This window comes from Lagenorhynchus albirostris, chromosome 13 (assembly GCF_949774975.1).
Source record: "Lagenorhynchus albirostris chromosome 13, mLagAlb1.1, whole genome shotgun sequence".
Taxonomy (NCBI): Eukaryota; Metazoa; Chordata; class Mammalia; order Artiodactyla; family Delphinidae; genus Lagenorhynchus; species Lagenorhynchus albirostris.
Window position 1 is genome coordinate 82,489,295 of NC_083107.1, and position 22,218 is coordinate 82,511,512.

The 22,218-nt window shown below is 48.7% G+C and overlaps 1 long non-coding RNA gene across 4 annotated transcripts in view; it reads left to right on the plus strand.

Moving 5' to 3' along the window:
* Positions 1-22,218, plus strand: part of LOC132531416 (uncharacterized) — a 73,113-nt gene that overhangs the window by 17,307 nt on the left and 33,588 nt on the right. Inside the window, exon 3 of one of the 4 annotated variants that reach the window (XR_009544097.1) lies at positions 18,241-18,307. The exons of 2 other annotated variants lie outside the window; for them this stretch is intronic. This is a non-coding gene — a long non-coding RNA (uncharacterized LOC132531416). Of the gene's footprint in view, positions 1-10,066; positions 10,176-18,240; positions 18,308-22,218 lie in introns of those variants that run through there. One more of the 4 variants, XR_009544098.1, reaches the window with a different exon arrangement.

The window sequence follows — 22,218 nt, forward strand, 5'->3', positions numbered from 1 at the left end:
TGCATGTATAAGTAGTTTATACCTATTAATTGCTGAGTAGTATTCCATTTAGGTATAGATTTTTCTTCATTTACCAATCAATGGACATCTGGACTGTTTGCAGTTTTTGGCTACTCTGAACAAGGCTCTTATAAATGTTCACGTACAGATCTTTGTGTAGACATATATTAAATATTTTCACTTCACTTGAAAAATACACAAGAGTGGAATTCCTGAGTCATATGGTAAGTGAATGTTTAACTTTGTAAATAAATGCTAACCCATTGCTCCACCTTCTAGCTAAACTTGGCGTTGTCTTTTAAATTCTATCCACTACAGTGGATATGTAGTGGTATCTCCATTTGGTTTAAATTTCCCTAACAACTAATGATGTTGAACATCTTTTCATGCGCTTATTTGGCATCAGTGTTTCTGATAAAATGTTCAGATCTTTTGCCTGATTTTAATTGTCTTGTCTTAATATTGAGAATTCATTACATATTGTGGACATAAGTCCTTTATTTTGTGTATGTTTGCAGACATAGTCTCCCAGTCTGTGGCTTGCCTTTTCTTTTCTTTCTTTTTTTTAAAAATTTATTTTATTTATTTATTTTGGCTGTGTTGGGTCTTCGTTGCTGTGCGCGGGCTTTCTCTAGTTGCAGCGAGTGGGAGCTACTCTTCGTTGCGGTGCACGGGCTTCTCATTGTGTTGGCTTCTCTTGTTGCAGAGCGTCGGCTCTAGGGTGCGTGGGCTTCAGTAGTTGTGGCACACGGGCTCAGTAGTTGTGGCGCATGGGCTTAGTTTCTCTGTGGCATGTGGGATCTTCCTGGACCAGGGCTCAAACCCGTGTCCCCTGCACTGGCAGGTGGATTCGTAACCACTGCACCACCAAGGAAGTCACACCTTTTCTTTTAACTAATTGTGCTTTCAAAGAGCAGACATTTTCAATTTTGATGAAGTCCAAGTTATTGATTTTTTAAATTTTATGTGTCCTATTTTTAAAATCTTTGCCTAACCCAAGATCACTAAGGTTTTCTCCTATTTTTTTAAAGGTTTATAGTTTTAGCTCATTTTTGTACGTATAGCCACCAATTATTTTAGCACCTTTCGTTAAAAAGATTATCCTTTCTTCCATTTAATTGTCTTGGCACCTTTGCTAGAAAACCAATTGACCACATATATGTGTGGATCTATTTCTGGGCTTTCTATTTTGTTCCATTGGTCTATATGTCAACCTTTACTTGAATACCATTCTATCTTGATTTCTGTCAGCTTTATAGTAGGTCTTGAAACCGGATTGGGTGAGGCCTCCAACTTTGCTCCTTTTCCATGTTGTTTTGGCTATTCTACATGCTTTGCATTTCCACATAAATTTTAAAATTTGCTTACTAAATTTTTCAAAATAACCCTGCTAATATTTTGAATGTCATTGTGTTGACTCTATAGATTAATCTGGGGGAGAATTGGCATTTTAACAATACTGAATCTTCCAGTCCATGAGTATGGTATGTCTCACCATTTGCACTCACCTTTAATTTCTCTCAGTAATGTTTCATAGTTCTCAGAGTACAGTGATTGCATATATTTGCTAACTGTATCCCTATTTCATAGTTCTGTGCATGTGTGCTTGTGTATGTGTTTGAGAGAGAGAGAAGAAAAGGGAGGGAGGTAGAGAGTTTCCTTTATGTTCCCAAAGTTGAGCAAAAGAAAATTGGTTAATTAAGGATTGTGGTTAGCTGAATTCCAGTTAAGTAAGATTTTACTGTATTTGGCATTCACGCTAATAGCTCTGATTATGTCACACCCCATGTTCAGAAACCTTCACTAGGAAATAATTATGGGATGTGCTCAAAGAATGTAGTATCAATTTACAAAGGGAAAAATTGGAAACAACTGAGCAAGCTGATTAAGTGATGCTATGCTCTTACCTTGCAGCCATAAAAATGACATTAGGCACCAGTGTTTTTCAGAACGGGGTCAGGGTGTCTTACAGGGTCAGGCGGGCATCAGGGCTCCCACCCATGTTCTGATCACAGTAGTTCTACTTATATCCCTTTTGGCCTTTGAGGTTCCTGGTAGGATTTTGTTTAAAAACAGAGTTCCGGTGCGTACAATGTTTAAAAACCATTATTGCAAAAGAATTTTTAATGACCAAGAAAGATGTTAATGGAATTATAATCAGATTAGAAAAGAATATGTGTTTTATGTCCCTGTTTGGGGAAAAAAGAAATATGTGTACAGAAAAAAATTGGTAGGTTATACATGTTTCAAAATATTAATAGCAATTATATCTGCACAGATTGTGACTTATTTCTGAATGTTCTCATATGTATTTTTCTAAATATGTACAGTGTAAAGTGTATTGTTGTTTAATGAGAATAGAGTAAACTACAAATTCCTTAGTGTGTCATTCAAGGCTCTCCACCATCTGATATTAAAGGTCTTTCTAGATTCCTTGGTAAACCTCAGCTCATCATAGAGTTACAAGTTTAGTCTCGAAGAATTACTCACCGTTTCCCGAATACGCCCTTCGTTTCCCTGTCCCCACACCTTTTCTCCAGCTATGTTCTTTCTTTTTTCTTTCTTTTTTTATTTGGCTATGCTGGGTCTTAGGTGCGGCCGGCAGGCTCCTTAGTTGCGGCTCGCCAGCTCCTTAGTTGTGGCATGCACGTGGGATCCAGTTCCCTGACCAGGGATCGAACCCAAGCCCCCAGCATTGGGAGCGCGGAGTCTTAACCACTGCGCCACCAGGAAAGTCCCTCCAGCTATGTTCTTAGTCCAGAATTCCCTAATCACAGACCCACTGGTGTTTAACCCATTCAAAGAGAATGTGATAAAATGTACATTAAAGGGGAGAAAAAGACAATTCAAAGCCATATAGAGAGTATGATTTCAACTAGTTTAAAAAACACAAAGAAAAAACTGGAAGGAGCAATGTAAGTGATTTATAGAGGCAGCACCTCTGTATCAGATTATCAATCTTTTGTTTGTTGCATTTTATTACACTTTCCACATCATCTACAGTGACCTATTAAAATAGGAAAAAAGGAAAATAATCATAGCCATTTAAAGACCTATATCAAATGCTAATCCCTCCAAGAGCTTTTCACAGAATAATAATAATAAATTTTTTAGATTCTCCGGCCTGTGTCTCCTAACAATTTCACTGTATCTGTGTGTTGCATGGTATAGTATGAAGTGACCTGAATCTGTAGGCAGAAGACCTGGGGTTAATCCTGGCCTCTCCACTTGCTGGCCTATACTTGGCAAATTGCCTTACCTCTCTGAGTGTCTGATGCCTCCCAGGGCTGTAGTAAGGATTAACTGAGACAACATGAATAGGCTCTGTAAACTGTAAAGTGCTTTTCAAACGTATGCTGTCTGATTCTCCCACGAGGCTGAAGTTCAGTCATCCCAAACTATCCACCATAGGCGACACTCAACAAAAGACTGTTGATTTAAATCTTCCCACCATTCCAAAAGAGAGCAAAAATCTCTTTGTATCCTGAAATGTTACCAGTAGACTGGGATTTAATAAAGGCCTGTGCTTCGGAGAGACTGTGATTTTCGTTTTGATTTCCCTTTGCTGTTCCCAGGACCTGTGGCCTTAATGAGCCATCCAGTGGGCTCCAGCACAGCCTGGGGGTGCTAGTCAGTGTCACTAAAATAAGAAATTACAGGCCAGAGCCATACTTACACTGAACATGGCTCTGGGTTTATGACACCTACCCCCAGGAGTTAACTCCTTGAACTGCATTCAAGACCCTAACCAAGGGGCTTCCCTGGCGGTCCAGTGGTTAAGACTCCGTGCTTCCACACACTGCACAGGACATGGGTTCCATCCCTGGTCAGGGAACTAAGATCCTGCATGCCGCAATGTGGCCAAAAAAAAAATAAAGAAAAAAAACAAGACCGTGACCAAGAATGTTACAGAGGATTAAGCATTTGTATTTGTGAGCTCAGAATGAACATGTCCAGATCGAAGCCTGCACTTACTAGAATATTCGTTCCAAGGGCCAGGTGTGGGAGAAAGAGTATAGAACTGCAAACCAGAATTCCAGTCCCAGTGTTGCCACCAGGGCCATGTGTCCCTGAGTAAGTTCTTTCTTTGCTCTGGGCCTCAGTTTCTCTATCAACAACGTGAGCATCTGGACCAGCCTGCTGCCAGCTCCGGAGGTCTCAGATGTTAGCATCCCTATCAGCTTAGCTTCCCAGTGCCCCAGCTTGTGCCCTGCTATGGGGACCCTGCCTGTGTGACCTGCTGCTGTCACATCCTAGCCAGGGCCTCTGCCTTGTCCCCAGGCACACGTGACCCAGGCGGGCTGAAACGCTGATGGAAGCTCAGTGAGAAGGATGGGCTGACTTCGGGCTTGAATTGACTTCTCAGGCTAAAATCAGACAGACGGGGGAGGCAGATGAGTACCAGCCAGATGGAGGTTCCATGGAAAGTAGACCCAGGACCTTCTGAGGCTTTGCTTTTGTAGGGGAGCAGGCTCTTCCTTCTACCTTCCTAGGGTTTTTCGGCTGGCCTGAGAATTAAATTGACATAAGGCAGATCAGCAGGAGAAAAGCATACAGATTTATTTAACAGGAGTTTTGTGTGACACAGGAGCCCTCAAAGGACATGAAGACCCAAAGAAGTGGCAAAATCTCTGTGCTTTTATACGAGGCAAAACAGAGAAGCAGTGGTGGGAAAGAAACTAAAGTAAGAGGACAGGCTAAAGGAAGGTAAGAGTTATTTTAACAAGGCACGGAACTCTGTGGTCTCTCCTGACCATTCTTGACGATATGCATGTTACTGTCTCTCTGGTGTAGGGAGGACATCTTTCACATGGGAGTTTCATCTCTTGCTTTTAAGAAAAAAAAGGAAAGTCAGGGTGTTCTTCTTGTATCTGCTGGTTTTTTTTAAGTGCCTTTAACACAAAATGGGCGATATGCCAGAGTGGCATATTTTGGGGTGGCGTGTTCTGACCTCCTCCTTGAATTGATGGTGTTGGACCAGATGTTTTGTAACAGCAGTCATTGTATTGGGCCCTGGCCTGTGCTTGGCAGTCCACAAAGTGATTCCACACACATTGCCTCATTGTGCAATGAGTCTCCTTACTCTGAGGCTACAGGTTGGGAGACAGGCTGCGAGATTTCCCCAAACACAGAGTCACCTGTGGGGAGTCAGGGCCTGCACCCCTGCCTCTCCCCGCAGTACTGTGGGCCATAGTGATCATGCGTTCACGTTGGGCCTACCATCAGGCAGGCACTTTTTGCCTTGAGTCATTCAATCTTTACAACAACTCTGCAGGGGGATAGGTTTCACTAAGGAGGAAACCAAAACGGAGCAGTGGAGTAACTTCCCTAAATTCATGCAGCCAGTAAATGCATCTAAGGGCTGGAACCTGGGTCCATGTAAGTCGAGTCTGAGCTCTTAACCTCTCTACCCTGCCCCCACCCCCCAGTGCCTGGAAGAGCAGGAAGGTCTGTCCAGGAGCCAGGTTTCTGGTTCTGTGACTTCATGACATTTCAGTCTGGGCTTCTGGAGGACGAGCCCTCTTAGGTTTGCTCTCATGATCTCACCTTTTCTCTCCTAACCCCAAAGCCGGAACCACGTGGCATGAACTGACTATCCTCTGCGTGACCCTGGACAGGTCCCTTGACCTCTCTGGATGGGGCTTCCTGGTCTGAGAAGGCAGAGGAGAGGCACGAGATGCCTGCTGAGGGCCCTGTGCTCCTGTGTGTGCTGGTGTGTCCCCCTAAGACCAAAACCTGTGTGAAAAACACAACCCCAAATCCCTGCTCCGCTTCTGAAGTATCATTGGAAGGATTAAGGAAGAACAAGGATCCAGACTGGCTAGGAGTCAAGTAGGCCCTTGAGACCCATGAGGCCTGCATTCTAGAAACTTCTAAAAGTCCCAGAATTCACAAATGCCAGTAGAGCGCACAATTTCTCCTAACAACAAATGCTGAACACTAGAACTGAAAACATTCCCGGGACCGCTTGGACCTTTAGGGAGCACAGTGGTGCTGCACAGGAGCCCCCTGGGAGACCCCCAGCTCTGTGCCCAGCCACCCAATGACATTTCAGAAAAAGGACACGTTACCACGTGTGGTGGCTTCCCGGGTAGCTCATGTAAGCCAGACTCTGAAGGCCAGAAACCACCTGGGAACCTTTGGGCCCCAGAGACTGAACATCCTCACTGCTAGCAGCCAGGAAGCCTTTTGCAATACTTCTGTCAACTTTAACATCTTTGCACTCTTCCCTGGGAGACACTGCAAATGATGAGAAGACATTTCTGGGGTCTCTCACCATGTAAACTGGGTGACCCCAAAGAGGGAGTTTCTTTTCCCTGCACGTGGAACTGAGAGTGAATCACAGGAAAAAACATTATGTGCCTCAACACAAGGCTTTGAGATAAAAACACACACGTGAGATCCAGCTGCCTCGTAATTTCATCCCGTTCAGTTTGACAAATATTTATCACTGCCTCTGCACAGAGCTGTGCAAAATACCAGTGGGAACCACCCCAGGGAGCCTTTAGATGCTTTTGCGTCCCATCATCACCTAATCTTAGGTGCTTGTGATGGTTCCGACTTTTCAGAATGAGAAAATGAAAGTTGGACAAGAGAAAACGACTTGTCCAAGATAACACTATTCATAAAATGGTTAATCCAGAATTTTAACCCATTTCTATGTGTCTCCAAAGCCTGAGAATGAGTGAAAAGGAGAGGGTAGTTTTCTATAGATATAGAAAAAACACTAGAAGGAAACACGGAAATGTGAGCAATGCTTCTTGCTGGTAGTAGGGCTACAATCATTTTTTGTGTATCCTTGTGCTTTTCCATCTTCCAATTTTTCTCTGTCCTTGGACCTGAGGTGCAGAGGATGGCACTAAACGTACTCCTCAGTCCCTCTCTAGCTTTATTTATCTATTTATAATTTTAAAAACATTTTATTTATTTTTGGCTGCGTTGGGTCTTTGTTGCTGCACGCAGGCTTCCTCTAGTTGCGGTGAAGGGGGGCTACTCTTCATTGCGGTGCTCGGGCTTCTCATTTTGGTGGCTTCTCTTGTTGTGGAGCACGGGCTCTAGGCACGCGGGCTTCAGTAGTTGCAGCACTTGGGCTCGGTAGTTGTGGAACACAGGCCCTAGAGCACAGGCTCTAGGCATGCAGGCTTCAGTAGTTGTGGCACGTGGGCTCGGTAGTTGTGGCTTGCAGGGCTCAGTAGTTGTGGCACATGGGCTCAGTAGTTGTGGTGCACAGGCTTAGTTGCTCCGCGGCATGTGGGATCTTCCCAGGCCAGGGCTCGAACCCATGTCCCCTGCACTGGCAGGCAGACTCCTAAGCGCCACCAGGAAAGCCCTGCAGGTTTATTTAAATGATGAACCAATTCCCTTTATCCCCAGACCCTACTCCCGCTCCTCCAGACAACAACTCCTCTACATGTTAGATGTGTATTGCTTTGTTAGTACTCTTGTAAAATGTGTTTTGTTTTGTGTATTATATATTTAATTTACCTAAGAGAAAATCTCATTTTGTTTATCACTTTTAAAAATACTCAGTACTCAAGAAAACAATTTTTTATTCCAGAAAATGTCCAGCTTTTAACAGTCAAGAGGATAATATAGCACCTTGTTTAGCCATCACCCAGCTTTGGCTATCGCCAGTGCGTGGCCAGTCTTATTTATCTATACCTCCTCCCATTTCTTAACTCTTCGGATTATTTCAAATCGAATCCCTCACATATTATTTCACCTGCAAATATTTTAGTCTATATATTTAAAAGATAAACGCTCTTTAGAAAATATAAAACTATTATCGCACATGAACAGAATTAAAAATAGCTCCTTAATATTATTAAAAACTTAGTCAGTATTCATAGTTTTTGTCTTAAAATTTTGGGGGGGTTAAAATTTGTTTGTTTGAATTGAGATCAATGAGGTCCATACATTGTGATTGTTTGCTATGATTCTTCAATCTCTTCTAATCTAGAGGGGTTTCCTCTATTTTATTTTCCTTGCAATTTTTTGCAAGGAAACAATCTTGTCAAATTTCCTGCACTGTGGGTTTTGCTGATTACATCCTTCTGGTGTTGGTTAACATGGTCCTCTGTCCCTGGTATTTCCTGTAAATTACTAGCTACATCTAACAGACTCCAGTTGTTTTGTGGGGTTTTTTGTTTATTTTGTCTGGACAACTTCCTAGGTGGTACCATCAGGAGGTGTGTTTGTCTGGTTCTGTCTCTTTGGTGGTGTCAGCCATTGGAGATCAGTGCCCAGATCCATAATTCATTAGGGGTTGCAAACTGGTGCTTGTATTAGTCTGCCTGGGCTGCCATAAAAGATTAACACAGACTGGGGGCCTTATACCACAGAAGGTTATTTCCTCACGGTCTGGAAGTCCAAGATCAAGGTGCCATCAGGGTTGGTGTCTGGTGAGAGCTCTCTGTGTGGTTGCAGATGGCTGTCTTCATGCCATGTTCTCACATGGCCTTTCCTCTGTGAGCCTGATGAAAAAGAGATCTCTGGCATCCCTTCCTCTTCATATAAGGACACCAGTCTGTTGAATTAGAGCCCCACCCTTATGACCTCATCTAACCTTAATTACCTCCTTAAAGGCCCCATCTCCAAATACTGCCACACTGGAAGTTACGGCTTCAATGTATGAATTTCAGGAGGACAAAATTCAGTCCATAACAGTGATATTTTATTTTCTATCATTCTTTCTTTGTGTATTTGTTGGAATATATATATATAAAGAGAAATGTTCCTTCATCACCTATTTGGTTTAACTCTGAAGTACAGTTCATTTCAGAAAAGCACGATAATTACTTGATTCCTTCCCCTTATTTATCTGCTTTCAAAATAATGAAGCAGTTTCCTGGTATTGTCTAAAAGCAGTCAATCCTTTTTTGTTTGCTTGTTTTTTGGCATCATTATGAACTCATGAATATAAACACGTTCAATTGGTTTCCACTGTGGTTATTATCATTATTGGTGCTTAAAGCATCCCATCTTTGGCCAGTGGGAGCGTCTTCAGGTTGGACACTGAGTTCTTTTAACATGACTTTAGTGTCCTCATCTGGTTCCTTGAGAATCTGGTCTGACCTATTTAGACCTGGAATCAATCAGTCATGATGTTCCCCAGAGATGCCTCCACAAAGAAAGTCCCTGTGGTGGGATAGGGAAGGGGGGGGAGGGGGGGTGGGGGGGGAGGAGGGAGATGCAAGAGGGAAGAGATATGGGAACATGTATATGTATAACTGATTCACTTTGTTACAAAGCAGAAACTAACACACCATTGTAAAGCAGTTATACTCCAATAAAGATGTAAAAAAGAAATAAATTTTAAAAAATTAAAAAAAAAAGAAAGTCCCTGTGGGTGTCCAGGGGTGGAATTGCTGAGTCATGTATTAGATTAGATTAAATTAGATTAACCTAATTGGTTAATTGCTGGACTAGTTACCGCTCCCACTGCACACTTCGAGGGTCCTGTCCCTGCTTCCTGCCTCTCCCCTCCCTGGCTCTTGGCTCATTGAGCCCTTTGCTGTGGGAACCCAGCCTTTTGTTATTCTGGTTTCCTTTTCTGTGGTTATTGATGAGTTTAACAGCGTATGTTTGCTTGCCTTTCAGATATCTCTTGTGTAAAATGTCAGTGGATCTTTGGGATAGGTTATGTTGTGTTAGGTAAGGAACAGTTTTATTTTTCTCCTTAGAGTGAGCCAGTTTTCCCAATACCATTTACCTTTAAAAAAAAATCTATCTTTCCCCTATTGATTAGTGATGCCAAGTTATCTTATATTAAATTTGCAAATATGCATGAGTCTGTCTAAGTGCTCTGCTGTATTGCATTGGTCCATTGGTCTCTTTTAGGGCTATTTTTATTACAATGGCTTTGTAGTAGGTCTTAACTTCTGGTAGGGTAAATCCTCCCTCTTTGCTTTCCTTTTTTAGAGATGACTTACCTAGTCAAGGATCTTTTTTACTTCTATGTAAATTTTAGGGTAAATGTCTAAGCTCCTGTAAAAAAAAAATCCCATTCTTTTAACCTGGAAATTTCTCCGCCTTTCTTTGTCTTTCATGACTGATGTATTTGAAGAATACAAACCCACTGTTTTGAGAACCTCCCTCAATTTGCATTTGTTGGATTGTTTCCTCAAGATTTGATTTGGATATCTCAGTTTTGGCGGGACCCGTGCGTAAGTGCCACTGTGTTCTTCTCAGCGGGTTACACCAGGAGGTACCTGATGTCAGAGTGTGTCATCGCTGTTGATGTTTACTTAACCACTGGTAAAGGCAGAGGCAGTGCGCTCTACCTTCTCCACTGTATTTCTCTACCATAAAGATATCCATCTTTTCTCTTTGTAATTACTAAATAATATCTGGGGAGCCACTTTGAGACTGTAAATATCTGTTTACCCAACGATCTTTTACTCAATGGTTTGAATATTGTTTGAAGCAGTTACTCAGTGATGGTTGCAGAAGGTTTGTTTTCTAACTCTCATCCCTTCCACATTTGTCATCTTTCTACTATAAAGAAGAGCTTTCCCATCTCCCCCAGTTTATTTGTATGTTGGTTTCATTTTTAGGATCACTGTGGACTCATGCATTCTTTTTGATTCAATATGTTATAATCCATTATTGTCATCATTTTTTTTTTTTTTGTGGTATGCGGGCCTCTCACTGTTGTGGCCTCTCCCGTTACGGAGCACAGGCTGCAGACACACAGGCTCAGCAGCCATGGCTCACGGGCCCAGCCGCTCCGCGGCATGTGGGATCTTCCCGGACCGGGGCACGAACCCGTGTCCCCTGCATCAGCAGGCAGACTCTCAACCACTGCGCCACCAGGGAAGCCCGGATTTATCCACTCTTAAAAAGGGGGAACTGAGACACATAAAGGGAGAACAGCACATGAAGACAAAGACAGAAATGAGGGCAATGCTTCTATAAGCCAAGGAATGCCAGAGTTGCTAGCAAACCACCAAAAGCTAGGGGAGAAGTCATCTCCCTCACAGCCTCAGAGGGCACCAACCTTGCTGACACCTTGATCTGGGACTTCCAGCCTCCAGAACTGGGAAACAAAACAGTTCTGTTGTTTTAAGCCACCCAGTTTGTGGTACTTTTTACAGCAGCCTTAGGAAACTAATACACTCACCTTTCTCTGTTGCTTACTTATGCCTCCTTTCTCCCACAATGAAAACTCTGGCTCCTAACAATATCTCATTTTCTCAGTCTTATGATACACAAAAATTGTCTCAGAATTGTCACACTCCTATCTCTACCAACCACAAAATTATTAAGTAAAGTTAAAGATTCTTTGCAGTTCTTTTTGTGTTTATACGAAGGGTATAAAGTCAAAGTACTGCATTCAAAGTTACTTGGATTAGTTCTTTTTTTCCCTCCTTTTTCTTATGCGGTTATCTTATCGATTTGATATATAGTTCAGTTTATTTGTTTTGGTTTTATTCAGTTTTAGGGGTGGTGAGCTCCCCATCCATACTGATGGAATTTTATTTACTCAACATATGACACATTAACAAAGTTCCAAAAGTTTGTCAAAACTATGCAGAAAAAAGTATATTCAGAGAAATATCATTCTCTTTCCTTTCCCTTTCACTCCATTCCTCCCCACCCCTGTGGGTAATTAAATGTGGTTTCATTCGTTTCTAGTTTACCCTTCTTGTGATTTGGCAAAAATAAGCAGATTTGTATGTATTTTCTTATTTCTTTTTTTACACAAAAGATAACATACAATGTATCACTCTATTTTTCTACTTAACAGTATATTCTGGGAAGCATGTTCCATAAGAACGTTTAGAACTCTTTCTCATTCCTTTTTTACAGCTGCCTAGTGATGCATTTTGTGGATGTGCCACGTTTAATTCATGCTCTCTCTGATTATGGGTATCGAGGCAGTTTCCACTATTTTGCTGTTACATATAATGTTGCAGTGAATAACCATACACATAAGTATTTTCATAAAGTTGGAAATAAATCTTCAGGATAAATTCCTGGAAACGGGGTTGCTGGGGCAAGGGTTAAATACACGTCTAGTTTCGTTCGGTATTGTCACATCATCCCCATAGGGCTTTACCCCTCTGATTTCCACCAGCAATGCCAGAGAACGCCAATTTCTCCACAGCCTCTCCATGTGGTGTGTTGTCAAGCTTTTGAATTTTTGCCAACCTGATGGGTGAAAATGGCATTTCAGTATAGTTACAATTTGTATTTCTCTTATTATGAGTGAAGTTGAACATTTTTTTACTATGTTTAAGGGCCATTTATTTCGTTTTTAGTGAATTGTATATCCATGTTTTTTGCCCAGTTTTCTGTTGGAACTTTGGTCTTTTCCCTCACATTTTAAAGAGTTCTTTAAATATTAATCATATTCGTGTTTTATCTTTGATATATGTATCACAAGTACTTTCCTTCAGTATGTCATTTTGACTTTGCTTATAGTGCTTTTTGCCATGTAAAAGTGTCTTTTCTTTCTTTTTTAAAAAAACTTTCCTTGGATTTATCCATTTATTAGACTTGGATTTATCCATTTTTTAATTGAAGTATAGTTGATTTACAATGTTGTGTTAGTTTCTGGTGGATTTATCCACTTTTAAAACTGCATCTGGATCACGTTTGAAATGTTAATGGCTAAACAGTAATAGCATCCCTGTTAAATCCTAAGCAATCAGAACACTTGCTTCTCTAGATTTTGCCAAATGCCAATCATACTGGGCTGAGCTAATCTACCCCTCTTTCTGAAACTATTATGGCAAATAATTAAAATAAGACTTCCTCTTATTTTCTTTAACTTATTTATTTGGCTGCGCCGGGTCTTAGTTGCGGCACGCAGGGTCTTCGTTGTGGCGTGTGGAATCCTTTAGTTGCGGCATGCATGTGGGACTAGTTCCCTGACCAGGGATTGAACCCGGGGCCCCCTGCATTGGGAAAGTGGAGTCTTAACCACTGGACCACCAGGGAAGTCCCAGGACTTCCTCTTACTTCATCTTGCTGGGCCGCAAATTGTCCCTTGCTCCGAGTTCAAACTGTAACCACCTTCTAGCTACAGTAAGGGGGGCCTGGGGCAGAACCAGACGCTAACGGTGGACCAGCTGGTCGACGTATTGTCACTGTGAATTAAGCAGGAGACGGCCTTGGGAACCAGAGAAGAGTCCTAGGGTCCAAGGGAGCTGATTTTACTGGTTATGACGGGGACCTATTTCTCTCATATGATTCAAGGCACTTCAGAAGGCTCCTACCTTCCATATTTAGTCATCTCCAAATACGGGCCTGCCATTCTGCCTGAAATTTCACTACCAGTCCCCCCTTTGGGCTAAGACATTGAAACAGAAGGATTATGTGCGTATACATACCCGCTAGTCCAGAGGCACAGAGTGGTCGTGAGCTTATCAGCTCCTTCTTAGCAGAGCTTGGAAAGAATGGGACATAGGAAGGTCATGCTTTGATAGGAAGACTGAGCCTGGGACCAAGGGTGGCAGAGGGCATTGAGGTGGGAGGACGTGCCCTCGTGTGACCATGTAGAGAAGGATGTGGAGCTGAGGGTGCAGACACGGGGCAGAAGTGTCAGGACAAGGGGTACCATCTCTGGGAACGGTCCATCTCTGCTCCACTTCCTTGCCCAGGTCCCCAATGCAGGATGTGGCTTATTCCCTAGTGACCCTGCCTACTCCCCTCACATGCAGCCAGAGTGGTCTAGAGCCTTCCAGAGGCTCCCTGTCACCTTCTGAGTCCTAAACAAACCCCTTACCCTGGCATTCAAGGCCCATCTCTCCAGGTTCCTGTCCCTCCAACTTTGCCCACAGACCCTATGAGTCTTCTCTGAACAAAAACATTGGAATGTGCAAGGTGACAAGGACAGAGTATTCATGACAACTGGGGAACTGTGATGTAAAACTAGGACGTTGCTCGTAAATCTGGGTTCAGGTGCAGCCACGGTGGGAACTGTCTCAAACACACTTTCAGACCTCCAGGTCCTCCCTCCGTCTTGGGGGTCCTTTCCCCATCCCTGGCATCACGGAGACCCCGCATTCTGAAAGGCTCCAGGATGCCCCTCTGGCAGAAGCTGTCTCTGGTCCCCCGCAGCAAGTGCCCCAGCTGCCTTGCTGAATTCAAGCTGTCTGAGCTCTTGGCCCCGAGGGAGGGGTGCAGGCGCCACCTTGTGGCCCCAAGCGTTTATGGCACTGAAAGCTGCCCCAGGACGGGAGAATTGCTGTGGATCCCAAAGCTTGAGGGCCCAAGACCGTGGGTGGGAAGACCGCATGCTCCCAGCCTGCCTGTCCTGACACCCCAACCCCACTAAGACGGGTCAGCGGGGTGCCCCGGGCCTCCTGACAGGGAAGTTGCTTTTAGCGCTTGGAAGGGGAAGGTCCCACTGGTCTCATTCCTACAGGTCCTTATGTTTCTCCATCCCCGCCCCCCAGGTCTCACCAGCTCTGAGGCTGCCAAGTGGGGCTGCAGCAGGATGCTGCCTTGTTGGGGTGCCGTGCGGCGTAGGAGCTGAGGATGAGCTTGGCGTGCAGAGAGGCCCGGGCTGAACAGCCCGCCGTCACAGGGACACCACTTGATCTCTCGGGGCCTCCAATTTCCTCTTCGTAAAGAGGGTAATGATTTATAGCACGGACGTTCCTGAGCGTTGGAGATATGGACGTAGACTCTGGGCACTTAATAGGTGCTAAAAATGGCAGCTTGTGAACTTGAGTGGCGGCCGGCACCTTCTCCAGGAACGCACTCCCTGCCCTGTCTGGGGGACGTCTCCCCTCAGTGGCCCCTGGGTGCCCTCATCGCTACCCTCAAGCCCCTGTTGGGCATCACTTACTTGCTGGCATGCCCACCAGCTGGGAGATGGTGCATGGCAGGCAGGTGCAAGATCGTCTGCCACAGTGCCAGACACCTGGTACGTGCTCAGATGGACACGTGGGTCAGATGTGACTCCTGACGTGGGGGCGGTGAGACCAGCGTAAAATGGACGAGAAGGTCGCCCTCAGGTCTTCTAAGAGATGGTCAGTGAATGAAGAAGTTGGGGGGAAAGCACTCCCTGAGTTTCTCTCAGGAGGACTTGAGTGCCAAGATGCCAACCAGGAGACCAGAGCTCTGCCCCACCCAGTCAGAGCAGCGGGGCGCCCACTCCATTGCAGGAAGGGAGCTAGAGAAGACGGAGCTGACCCCGCGGCGCCCACGGGCTGCGTGAGGTGAGGCCTGGCGGGACGAGCGCGTGGGTCTGCGCTGGCTCCAGGAGAGAGGAGCCTCGAGCTGGGGCTCTTTTCCAGAGCTTTCTGGAAAAGGGGACTGCACTCCCTTCCTGTGCAGAGCCTTCTGAGTCCACAGGATAGAGGAGAGACCGTGGGGTGGAGGGCGGACACTGACTGGGCTGCAGGGCTCTCGGGCCTCAGGTCACCGAGCAGGTTGACCTCTGGGGGAGCTGGGTGGGCTGAGCCGGCTGGGCCTCCTAGCAGGAGCACCGAGCTGGGTGAGGCCGCAGCCCCACCTTCTGCATGGTGCCTTTACCACGGTGCCCAGGCGTTCCCGGGGCCGGGCAGGCTGCGGGGCTGGGGCTCCGGATGCATTCTCGGGGCAGCTGGAGAGCCACACTCGGCTGGCCTCCCTGTGGGTGCTGCCCGGCCATACAGCCCTCTCCGGCCAGCCGCCTGGTCCCGGGAGGAGATGATGGCAGAGCTCTAGCAGGCAGCTCAGATACCCCTGTCCTGAACCCCAAATGTGCTGGACCGTTCCCAGAACTCTCCACAGAGCAAAGGGGAGGCCTCGGTTAGCCAGGAAGGAAATCACCTTCCCTTCCTTCCTCCTGCTTTGATTCACCTCGACAAATACTTACCATCACCTGCTCTGCGCTGGGCCCTGTGCTGCCCCGAGGGCTCCCGTGATGGCAGAGTGCAGACGGGCAGGCAGGTCCTGCAGTGCAGCCCCCTCCTGGCTTGGTCTGAGCCCACTTTCTCCAGGAAACCTGCCCGTGCACCCGTGCGAGGTCGGTTGGTTTGAGAGCAGGAAGGCACCTCGGGCTGGGGTAGAATCTCACTGCCGCCTCCCAGGGCCGGGGGGCATAAGAGACTTCTCTGGGGTCTGGTCTCTCGCCCCTCACTGGCTTCAGTCCTTGGGTCCAAGGCGGGCGGAGGGAGCTGCGAGTCTGGTCAGCACCTTCTCTGAGCTCTCAGGCTGCGTGATCCCTGTGGCCTCGCCGGCTGGCGCCCCGGGGCATGGCCTGAGCTGCGTCCCTCCTCCTGGGCTAATCGGGCCTGCCACCCGGAGGCCCAGCTCCCCTCAGACGGTGGCCAGGATGTGGATAGCGCTGGTACAGTTACCCACACGTAATAGCAGGACAGTAGCAGTGGGCATTAATCACGACACAGGCGACATCTGCCAGGAATGGGCTGGACCCACATGAGATGGAAACTGAGCCTCCGAGTGGCGAAGTGACTTGCTCATGGCTGCACAGCTGATGGGGCAGGGCCTGGTGTGCTCACAGGTCTGCCAGCCTTAGGGCTTCCCACACTTTTCTCAGTCAGGGAGTGTGTCAGTTTCCTAGAGCTGCTGTAATGGAGGGCTTGAAACAACAGAAGTTTATTCCCTCCCAGCTCTGGGGGCCGCAAGTCCGAGATCAAGAGTACCAGGGCTGTGCTTCCTCTGAGACTTTTCCAGCTTCCGGTGTGGCCGACGCTTGGTGCTCCTTGGCTTGCCCTGTGTCACCTCAGTCTCTGCCTCCGTCACCTCTCCCTCTGTGTCTCCATCTTCACGTGGCATCTCCTCTTCCTAGAAGGACATCAGTCATACTGGATTAGGGCCCACCCCCATGGCCTCACCTGCAAAGACCCTCTTCCAAATAAGGTCACATTCGCAGGTACGAGGGGTTTTGGACAAGAACATATCTCTGGGGGAAATGGGGACAACTCAACCCACAATCGAAAAGAAACAGATCAGGGGCAGAGCCTGAAGCCATGAGTTCCCGGTTTGAAATTTCTTTAGAGTCTCAAGTTTCATCTTAAAAATTCTTGCATTTCATACATTATTCTCTATTTTAAATTCATGTTTGTTTTCATAGGAAATATTATTTCTTCAAAGCTCTGACGCTTTGGTGAGGAGGAACATGTATATCCTATGGCTTCATGAGCCTCCAGGACATTTCTAAATTTCCTCAGGGGAATTTATATCCCAGTTGGAAAAGTATCAACCAGCAGAAATTCATTTAATTCCCTTAAAAACCCAGAGAGGCAGATATATTTAAACAAAGCGGAAACTGAGGCTCCTAGAGGTTCATGATCTGCTAAAATCACACCGTAATGGAATTCGGTTCTTCTGGCTCCTTGATCGGCTCTTCTGCTGTAAGCGTGTGACCCGGGGGGGGGGAATAGGCGTGTGCCCTTCCCCACACGCCCACATGTGCAGGGAGGGATTTTTGTACCTGTTGTGAAGTTCAGTTACATGAATTCTGGAACATAAGCATAGTTTGCTACATAAAACCATAAATTTTTCAGTAAGATAGAAAAGAAAATCTACCCACACCTCATTCAAACGTTATATTCGCAAATACTCATGTTAGAAACTCCCTTCAGTGTTTGCTTGTGAGAAGGGGCGGTGTTCTTCATCAGCTCTGCTGGTTATTTGGTGGTTATTTAGGTCGTTAGTGGACTCTGCATGGAGAGAGTTGTTTCCAGCAGCTGCTGTGAGCGGCTCTGAGTGAAAGTACTCGTGTTAGGTGGGTGCCCACCCGGCTTCACCCAGCCCCGCCCGTTTACCCGGTCGCCCACCCTCCCTCCACGCAGCAGACCTCTGCTGGGTATCACTGGGTGACACACACCTCTGCCCGCAAGGAGCTCGTGCGCTGGAGCACAGGGGCCCCTGACACGAGACTTCCTCGTACCCGGGAAGGAGCAAGGGGGAGCCTCGGGGGCTGGGAGAACAGCCCCGTCCGTGTGCCAGGCGGGCCGAGTGTGCATGTGCGTGTGCACGTGTGTGCGAGTGGGCAGGTGGCAGCCCCAGAGCTGCCCATCGGCTCGGTCTCACCTGGCATCCATGGCCCCGCCCTGAATCCACCTCCTCGCCTCCGGGGGTGGGTGAAGCCAGGACACCCGTTGCAGACGTGAGCACCTGCCCAAGCCAGCCCCGGACGCCAGGCTGGGACCCCTGACACCCCTGCCCTGCCCAGGCATTGGGCAGCCTGGTCCTGGCCCCCCCTCCCCTGTTTGCTCCCAGAGGCCGTGGCCCTGGTCTGGGGCTGTGTGAGCATCTCCTTGTTTTCACCCACAGATCCCAAGGGTTCTCAGGAGGATCTGCTAGAGGAAGGAGATAATTTAGGCGACACCCATGCAGGATGAGTCTGAGGTCTGCTCGGGAGGCTCTCGGTTCTTAGTTCTGCCACCCTGTTGGCTGAGGGAACACCAGCTACTACTTCTGAGTGTCATGGCGCAGAGCGCCGTGCTGCCTCCCCAGGGACACTGTTGTAATCCTCTCTACCGGGATTGCTTGTTTCCCTCCCCAGAGAGGTTAGGTGACTTGCCCAGTGTCTCCCAGCCAGGAAGCGGTGGAGCAGTACTGCCTGCCGTACCCTGTGGCGTCTCGGTGTTTCCGGCCCCTTGGTCCTGGGCTGGGGGAGGATCCCGGGACGCAGAGCAGACGTTTCTCATGGAACCAGCCAGCGCTGCATGTCAGTGAGAGAAACTGGACCGGCCACCATGCCCACATCTCCCAGCTGCCTTGTCTGGGTGCCTGAAACTTCTCCACTTGAGCACCTTTCCTCTGTGTGGAGTTAACCGTGTCAGCATCCTTGGAGAAGCAACCCATGCCGCCACCAGCACTGGTACAAACAAAACCTGACGTAGATGTCCAGGCTGGTCCTGGGTGGGAACGGCATCCCGGGTCCAGGGTCTGTCTGAGTCCTCATCTCTATTGTGAGTCTGAGGTTCCAGGGTAGGAAACTGAGGCCCAGAGGGGCTCCCAGAGTTGCCCAAGGTCACCCCACAAGGAAAGAATTGATGTTCAACTCTTTAACGTGCGGTGATGACAAGGACATTTGTAAGTGTCTGAAATTGATATGCTCCTGTCACACCAGCACTGAGGCTAATCTGGGAACAAGTTCTAGTGAGATGCCACCTGCAGGCTGGTAGCAACTCTTTATGGCAAGAGGAATACAGCAGTAATAATACGCACTGCCGCCTTCAAGGGCCCTCTCGGCACAGTGGTGATCCCAAGCGCTTAGCACATAGCGATTATGTTTGATCTTCAAACAACCCTGCAGACAGGCATTCTCATTTCCCAGTTGAGGATGTGATGGCGGCAGAGAAGTTATTGATCTGACCGAGACCATCCATTGGTGTGGGGAGGATCTGGTCCTGACCCCAGAGCTTTTCAGTTGCACCCACTCGTTTTCTAGAAGTTTTGCTACATGATTAGGAACGTCCTTTGCAAACATGATTATTTGCATCTGCCCTTATACCAGATGCTAGGCTGAACCAAGGGAAGAGGTTTTGTCCACACCAGGTGAGCGTGGGGTGCTGCAGGGGGCAGCAGTCGGGTGCCCGGCCGGGAACGGATGTGGGTCCTCCCGCCTCCCGATACGGTCCTACCTCTCCCTCAGGCTTGCCGCTCAGCAGGTCAGTCCTTCCACCAAAAACCCCGACGGGGGCTGCGCCAGCCTTTGTAAATGAGGAGGGAGAGGGGTCGACAGAGTCTCGGGGGCAGATGGACAAGGAGAGGCCCAGGCAGTGGGCCTCTGGGGTGGAGGGTGGCAGTGAGGAGGCGTGCCCTCTGGGTAAGGTGAGTGTACCTCGGGCCAGTCTGGGCAATGCCCGGAGCCTGAGGGGCACTGGGGTCAAAGGCTCCCAGAGGAGCAGGGAAACTGAGGCCCCAAATGTGTCTTCAAATGTGTCTTCTGTGGACCCATCCGCTCAGCAGCTCCTCCTAGAACAGCTGCGTGCGCAAGCACGGTGGCCCCAGGGCTCTGTGAGCCTCTCGCGGGGGAGCCGGGCTGGGGTGAAGGGCATGGAGCAGGGCGTCCACTGGGGCTTTACAGGAGGCGGCACCAAGCTGCACGCACGGGGGGAGAGCAAAGAGATGGTCTTGTGGAGAAGAGAAGCCGTAGAAAGAAGAGCTCCAGCACCGAAAGGGGTGGGGAGGGGCTGCAGCACTGGAGCAGGGCTGGCGCACATCATCGTGTTGCTGGGCTCCTAGCTGCCGTCAGAAGCAACCCAAGTTTTAAAGAGAGAGCGAACCTCTGAGAAGAGAAGGTGACTGACGTGTGTAAAGAGATAAGGACGCGGGGTCAGGGACGATGGCCTCGGCGGCCGCAGCTCCTGAGCCAGTAGGGAGCAGGCGGCCACTCCAGCCCCTCGAGATCCAAGCCACAGTGACAGGGCCGTGCTACGTCCAGCTCGGAGGGCTCAAAGGGAAGCTTCTAGATAGAAAACTCTGTTGGAACAGCCACCAATCAGTCACTGGCCGAGGGCCACCCCAGGGGACTGGGCAAGTGCTGACCAAGTGGCTTCAGGAGCCTGAGGTCGGTGCTCCCAGGAGAGCTGCGGGCGAAGCCACAGGGAGCGCCGGCAGCTGACGCCCAAGAGGGGTGCCCGGAAGGAGTCCCAGGGACCCGGGTGTCTGGGTGGAGCCAGACAGTGTCCAGCGCGGCGAGCAGAGGCGAGGGAGGCCCAAGGGCCGCCCGGAGCTCTGCGGGCGTCCGTCGACTTGCTTCCACTCTGTCTTCATCCTCTTTCCCTCCCAGCCTGTCTCAGTGCTGGGCGTCTCAGGCTCAGATCCTCCAGACACTCTGCGGCCCCCAGGGATGGGAGACGATGGTCTCCTGGATGCATGGGGAGTGATACCCACTGCGGGTCCAGATCTCTGAATAAAGACTTTCCATCACTCCCCTCTCACCAACGCCAGGCCTCCTGTGGTTCATCGACTTCAAGAGCTTCAAGGGTCTGCGATTCTGCAAGGCAAACTTGACCCTTACCGCCGCTGACCTGCTCTGCAGGCCCTTATGTGTAACTTCAGTGCTGCTACCTCCGTTACCTTAGCTCCATGGGCTTCCGGACAGTCCGTGAACTCTCACTGCTGTTGCCGCTTTGTCTCTGAGCCCCCATCACTCTGTGGGGCTGGGGGAACCACAGGTGATAAGCACACGGGCCAATCTGCCATTGCACCGGGAACCAGGCTCTAACTCTTCACCCATCAGCTTGCCTGGGACAGATGCCAGCCCCGGGGTCAGAGGCAGGACTGGCATTGGGGCTTGGAGCCAAGGTTCTGACTCAAGCAGAGACAGGGCTTCAGTAAGAAGTCAGGGTGGAGGGCGGAGACTCCAGGGGACTGCCAGGCCCGCTTGCGAAGTGGCTGTGCAGGCTGGCCAGGGCAGGGCACACATAAGCTGGGGCTTTGACTACAGCAGGGTGACCGGGCAGGGCTGGCCTCAGAGGGTCAGGAGGCCCGGAAGTAGATGGTAGGCAGCAGAGCTCCAAGGGCCCCGGAGCGGAAGGCAGGGCATCAGAGAAGACCGGAGAGATGGGTTGGTGAGGCCGGTGGGCATGGCAGGCAGTGTCCAGGCACCAGGGCAGGGCAAGTGGCGCCTCCCACTGTGGTCTGGGCTGAGGGTGGGCCCCGCTCTGGACCAGAAGCTCTCTGTCCGTGGCCCCCGGTCAGGATGGGCCGCAGCACCGTGGCCTGGGGGGGAGGCTAGGCAAGGGCCCTGGGTTAGGGTGGAGAGGCTAGTGGGCCCAGAGTCACAGAATGGAGAGAAAACGAGACAGACCCTCCAAGGGCTGGCGAGAGTATCACTCTGGAGGAAGCCGCCCAGTAGCAAGTGGATAAAAAACACATTCCTGGAGGAGCCCAGAGACAAGGGGACTCGGGGGAGGCTCTCAGAGGAGGGCTGACTGAGTCAGAGTGCCATTAATCCTCATCTCTGCGGGTGCCACGTGGGGAGGGGCAGCCTGTGGTGAAGGAGCCTTCAGCCGACGCCATCGCAGGTGGGTCAGGGCGGGGCAGTGCCCAGCAGGCCCCTCCGTCCCAGAAGGGTTGCTGCAGGGCCTGGGCCTCCGGACCCTAAAGGATTTATGTACCCACCAGGCCTCTGGATGTCAGCCTTGCAGGCTCGGAACCGGATTTGCCAACTCGGCAAGATGGATCCGTCTCTGGAGGAAGGGCTCACATTGACCAAGCTCACGTGACTGATGGATAAAATGTCAATTTATCAATAATGAATGTCATACGGACCAATTTTTTTTTTTTTTGGCTGTG